The sequence below is a fragment of the Camelina sativa genome, chromosome 20 (genome assembly GCF_000633955.1).
Source record: "Camelina sativa cultivar DH55 chromosome 20, Cs, whole genome shotgun sequence".
In the NCBI taxonomy this organism is placed as follows: Eukaryota; Viridiplantae; Streptophyta; class Magnoliopsida; order Brassicales; family Brassicaceae; genus Camelina; species Camelina sativa.
The window spans coordinates 11,600,331-11,606,992 of NC_025704.1; positions in this window are offsets into that span (position 1 = coordinate 11,600,331).

Consider the following 6,662-nt stretch of genomic DNA (forward strand, 5'->3'; position numbering starts at 1 on the left):
TCTCTTCCAATCTAACTCAGAAACTACATAACCTTTCCTCAACAATTGCATAAGATCATCATCATCTACTTCTTCATTGAAATCACTAAGAACACTGATTACCTTAACATGTTCTTCTTCATTACTCCAGATTTGAGAATAAGTAGGGTGATTAGTAGATATATACCTCGCACAAATAGAAAAACAATCTCATGCATTACCGGATCGAACAAAAGCATCTTCTAATGTTGGCATAGAAGTCAACATCCATAGTTGCAAAGCCATTGGAGACCCTTTAAGATCTAGCATCTTCGGTGAAGTCTGTAAACAATGTTAAATCTCTTTCGATGGTAGATCTTAAAGGGTTTCCAATGGCTTTGCAACTATGGATGTTGGCTTCTATGCCAACATTAGAAGATGCTTTTGTTCGATCCGGTAATGCATGAGATTGTTTTCCTGTTTGTGCGAGGTATATATCTACTAATAACCTTACTTATTATCAAATCTGGAGTAGCGAAGAAGAAGATGTTAAGGTAATCAGTGTTCCTAGTGATTTCAATGAAGAAGAAGAAGATGATGATGAACTTATGCACTTGTTGAAGAGAGGTTACATAGTTTCTTAGTTATATTGGAAGAGAGATTATGCACTTGCTTAGCACCAAAAAGATCAAGAAGTTGAAATTGGTGACTATGCTTCACCTGGGCTCGAGGCTTGTGTTTCGCCTTGGCTCGAGGCTCCAACCCACCACCTCAACACTTTAGTGCATGATCGGTCTGAAGCAGACGCTGACGCTGACGCAGATTATGCAGATGTAGATGAGACGCAGACACAAACGCAAACGATGAATGAAGTTGAGATTGGTGACCATGCAGAGTCTCCAACCCACGATCTCAGCGCAGACACATTGGATGTGGATGAGAAACTGCACAAAGATTGAGGTTATCAATCAGACGGATTGGTTGAAAAACTTCAACAGCTGATTGGTTTCTCACACACATTACTTTTTTGGTTCTCCTGTCATACTCTGATGCTATTGTTCTCATTTTTTCAGGGGCATGGCATGAAGACAACAACATTGGAATCTCATGAGATTATCAAATGACTTTTTGCAGTTTACAAAACATTTTATGGCTTATTTGTCATTGTACTACGGTTGAATTATGTTATTGTTACAAACATTCTATGGCTTATTTGTCATTGTACTACGGCTGAATTATGTTATTGTTACAGTGTATTTATCAGATTTATCTTTATGTTGTGTGTACTGCTGATTTATGTGTGTGATACTCCTAGTTTACCATTGGAGCTTTCTTTTACGTTTTGAGATGCATAATATGTTGTATGGTTAAAAACCGTTGGAGATTGGTTCAGTTTAAAAGGGTTTTTGTAAAAATTATAAACCTTTGAAAAATCTTTTAAAAAAGTACTTTTACAAGATTGTAAAACCTTGTAAAAACATAATCTGGAATTCATGTCTACCGTCTTCATTGTGAAACTCTTGTTAAAAAAAATAACTTTTTTGAAAACCTTGTAAAATCTTTTAAAAGGTTTTAAAAGATTTTTATAAAGATTGTAAAACCTTTTAAAAGCCTTATAAAACCTTTTTAAAAGTATTTATGAAGACTGTAAAACCTTGTAAAATCTTTTAAAAGGTTTTTGTAAAGAATATAAAACATTTGAAAACCTTGTAATATATTTTAAAAAGATCTTATAAAGATTGTAAACCATTTTAAAAACCTTGTAAAATATTTTTAAGGTTTTTATAAACCTTGTAAAACCTTTTAAAAAGTATTTCTAAGGATTATAAAACCTTTTAAAAACCTTGTAAATCTATACTAAATAAAAGTAGAAGCTATAAGCTCCTAAATTCGTTCATCTAGGATTTAAAACAACCAATATGGATTAGACATCTCACTAATTAATTTTTTTTTTAAACGACCAATCTAGAACAAACAACTCAATATTTAATATTTTTTGAAATTATGTTAAATTTCTATATGAAAATACTTATAAATAATTGTATGTACAACGTCCCACACAAATAATTGTATGATACTTGATTTATCAGCTGTCCAACTTTTTAAAATTCAAAAATTTAAAATATTTAAATTATTGAAAATTTTTAAAAATTCAAAATTTTTAAATATTTTAACTTTATAGGATGTTCAAATATTATAAATACCTCCATAGATAGTTTTAAATATTATAAACTGTAAAAAGTCTCATGTGATGCGTGGGTAATTGTAATAAATTATACAAATATTTTATAACTAATATATATTGAAATATAATTAGTTAGTTTAAAGTAAAACATCATAAATTATACTATATTTTATAACTAATATATATTGAAATATATTTAGTTATTTAAAAATAAATTTAGTAATAATAATCGTAAATATTGTAATTATCAATATTCAAATTATTCACTGCTATTTATTCTATCATTGAATAATATGGTAAGAAATTCATAAGTATTTCGCTTAAAAAACATTGAAGAAAAGATATATGAATTCAGTTGACCAAAAAAGTATAGAAATTCGTATTGATGTATTCAAGTATGTATATTTTAAAGTAAATGTGAAGTGACCTTAGTGCACTGGCCAGTGATAAGTCCAATTGTAAAAGACACCATCACACCAAAGATCGAGTCTTGCTTCCTATGAATGTAAGGATTTGGCTATTGGGCCGACGAGTTATGGGCTATATACTATCCTCATCCATATACAATTACTAAATAAATAGCATTATAGACTGGCTAAAAATTCAATAAAGTTAAAATATTTGATCTAATTAAAAAACATTGTGAGTTTATTTTTTTTTAAGAACAAACAAAATTAATTTTAAATCAACATAATTTTCACGAGTGATATCGGTGAAATATATTCTGTATAAGCTCGTCATTCATCAGATTTTGTAGGCTATATAGTATCCTTATCCATGTAATTTCTTTCCAGATTACCTTATTTGCCCACAAAGGCATCATGGAAAATTATGATTGTCACAACAAAACTTAATAAGCAAGATATAATGTAAATTAAACTTGTTAAGTAAAAGATAAACACTCGACTTAGGTTCTTGATGGAGACGTGAATTCACATATTTAGTAAACCTTCTTCTCACTCTCACCATAGTTTACTATTTTGTACATAAGTTTTTTTTTCCCTTTGTGAAGAGCAAAAGTACATTAAGATTTTTCTAGATTTACAGAGATCAAACATTTTAAACTTACCAAAAGAAACCAAGTGTATACATATATGAGTAATGTATCTATACTATTAAAAGGGAAGCATTATTTACAAGACAAAATAAAACTTGAAAATATATGACATAAAATAACTCTGAATATATTTCAAAGCATACAATACGAGAGGGACATTAAAGTAAATTTCATAATAAAATGCGCAGATCCTATTGTGACCCGGATTGATTCTGTTCGGATCATGTATTAATTGTTCGGAGTTGTTTTTCATACTCCCGTATCCAAACAGAGTCTAAACAAGCATCCACAATAAATTCAAAAAAAGTAAGTAGTTTTGTTTAACAATTTAAGGAAACAATAATTTTGATATCTTAAGGAAACAATAATTTGGGCAATTAAATTCGAAATTGTATATGTAAACATATTTAATTTGATTTTATATTTTGAGATATATAAGGAAACAATAAATTCTGATTTTGATGTTACCTAATATACAAAATCATCTAAATTTGTTTATAGAAATAATTTAAATCTGTTTCCATTAAAATTGAGCAATTTTATATATGTATAAAAATTTAATTTGGTTATATATTGTGAGATATCTGCGTAAATAATATTTATGATTTTAAATTATAATTTTCTTTTTCTAAAATCTACATTCCAAAACTAAATGAACAGATCTAAAATAACTACCCAAATCTTTTTTGTTAGTATCCTAAAATATATTGTGTTAGGAAAGATATATTAATCTTTATACGTGTTGAAGTCTTTAGTTTTGTTCATTTACAAAAACTTTTCATTCCCAAAAACTTTTCCCAACATCAATATTTTGAGTTTTAAATTTTCTGACTTTTATTTTTCATAATCTTATAGTGTTTCAGATTTGAAACTCTTCAAGAACATGTGAAACATAAAAGTCAAGACTGTACAACTTCTAAAATACGGGTGTTGTGAAACAACTAAGTAGTTATAATTGATTTTCTCTTACATGCTTTAGAATAGTTACAGTTTTTTATGTTAGTACTTATATATATATATTAATTATAATAGTGTACTTTTGCAGCATGATTATTTGTTTTTTGTTTTTTTTAAAACAATCTATGATTGTATTGTTATACGTAGCCTATTGTTATTAAATCATATTAGTGTGATTGATTTCTTCTTTATATTTTCTCAAATCCTAATGAATTTTGCAGTGAACTGAGAAAGTGGCAAAACAACTATTTCTTTCAGAGAATCAGAGGTGACATGGATTTGCATGTCTCGATGACTTCCACAATGTTGAAGATGACTTCCCCCTCCCCGATCAAGCTTTCTTCTTTGTATCTTAATGGGCATCATTAATATCTCAGATTACATTGTGTTCGGTTCTAATATATGTGTTATTTGTAGATGGGAGTCATTTGACTAAATCTACACATATCTAATTATACCTTTTGTAGTTTTTCATACTTTCAAATTTAATTTAGCACACTGATATATCCAGCAGTTCTATTGTTATTTAGTTTCGGTCTTAGAGTCAAAATTATTAGATTCAAGATCATAAAATTTGGATAACTAAATTGAGAGGGGTGTATCCAACTTGACATTTTAAGTGATTTGTATAAAATTTACAAATCCTATGTTATTCAATCATGGATTTTAAAAAGTCTTCTGAAATCCACTGTTATTGAACTGATGATTTAAAAATCTACTTTAAAATCCACTGTTATTCAAAACAGTTTGTGGATTTGGATTTTAATAAGTTTTAGGGATTCTGGAGGATTTGAGAGGATTTGTTTAGTTAAAAATACAGAAATCCAAATCTCATGGTTTTAGGTGGGATTTAAAAAAATTTCACCATAAATCATATCAACTTCCCTAAAATCTATCAAAATTCCAATTTTTCTAAATCTCATAAAATTCTCCAAAATCATGGTTTCAATACACCCCCCTGAGTTTCAAAACTTCAATGTCGTAGAATTTCTGACCCTCTTAAGAATAAACTAATTTCAATAAGAATAAATAAGTCAAACTACAATAAGAATAAATAAAGGATATCATATGAATTATGTTATATTCAATAAGAATATATAAGTCAAACTACAATATGATGACTTCGAGAACTTTTATGTATTCTTTTTCCACATTGATATATAAAATTTTGAGTAACATACTAGAAATATTATATATATATATATAAAGATATATTTAAATTTCAAAAATCTAATTTGAGTAAGTGCAACTTTAGAATGGATAAATATCTATTTTAGGACAATTATTTAAAAAAATTGGGTACATTTAACAAATTACAGTTTCAGACTTATTTTATAGATTATTGGTGTTGGAAATTATGTTTATAAACAACTTCCATCCAGTTTGGACAACTAACTTAGAGTTTTTTTTTAATTAATGTTTGGTTTAGAAAAAGAAAGACATATTCTATAGGTCAGATTTTTTTTTTTTTGAAACACCTGTTACCTACGGGTTTTGCAAATTCAGCAGGACGAATGTAGATATTCCTCATGTGGTTTTTGAAGAACCAGTTTTCTACAAGTAAAAAATAGCAAAATCGTTACGAGGTAGGCCTATCAATGTGAGTTCCCCCAGCTAGACAATTTAGGTAATCCAATTTGGTTAATCTTTATAACCGATCACTTTGGTTCACATTTGATTCGGATCCACCGTCGTGTCGATCCAAATGTTACGCTGAAATCAATTTTGATCCAAAACCACAATTATGAGATAGAATAAACATGACATGTATGGGACATGACCAGTTTTTCTGTCCAAAAATAAATTATTTTTTTATTTTATTGTAGTTGTTTCTACAAATAACAAAACAGTTATGATCATACTTTTTGACTAAAATAAATAGAATATTGTACTGGTATGAGTTAGATTATAAATGTTAATAATAATTTATAAAATTATGTTTATAAACATAATCTTACATACACATACATAATATATTGTAGACCTGATAAATAACCTTAATTTTTGAAATCAATCCCGCACGTACGTGCGGGTCTGAATCTAGTGTATATTAAAATACTAAACTAATAGAAAAGACAAAAAGACGTAACCACACATCAAAATAAAAGGTGATAGTGATTTGAAGCATAACCAACTTGAAAAAAATCATATGTATCTAATAAACATTTGGTTTTATGTTTATCATTTAGTTGACTATTCAAAGAGTAATATGAATTTTAGAAACTTAATAAAATAGGCATGATAAACAACATTTGTCAACTTCAAACATGAAGAAGACGTAGACACTGAAGGTAAAAGAAGATAGACATACCTTATGTAACATGAGCTTAGACATTCTTAATCTAACATTTTTTATGGAAAAACCACATTTTACATGTTTATTTCTGTATATGCTCCTAATTTTATATTAAATTATAAAATTTCGTATTTCAAAATTTATAAAATTATGTGAGGTGTAGAATATGATGTTTAATGAAGACTTTACCTTGATACTTATAGAAAAAA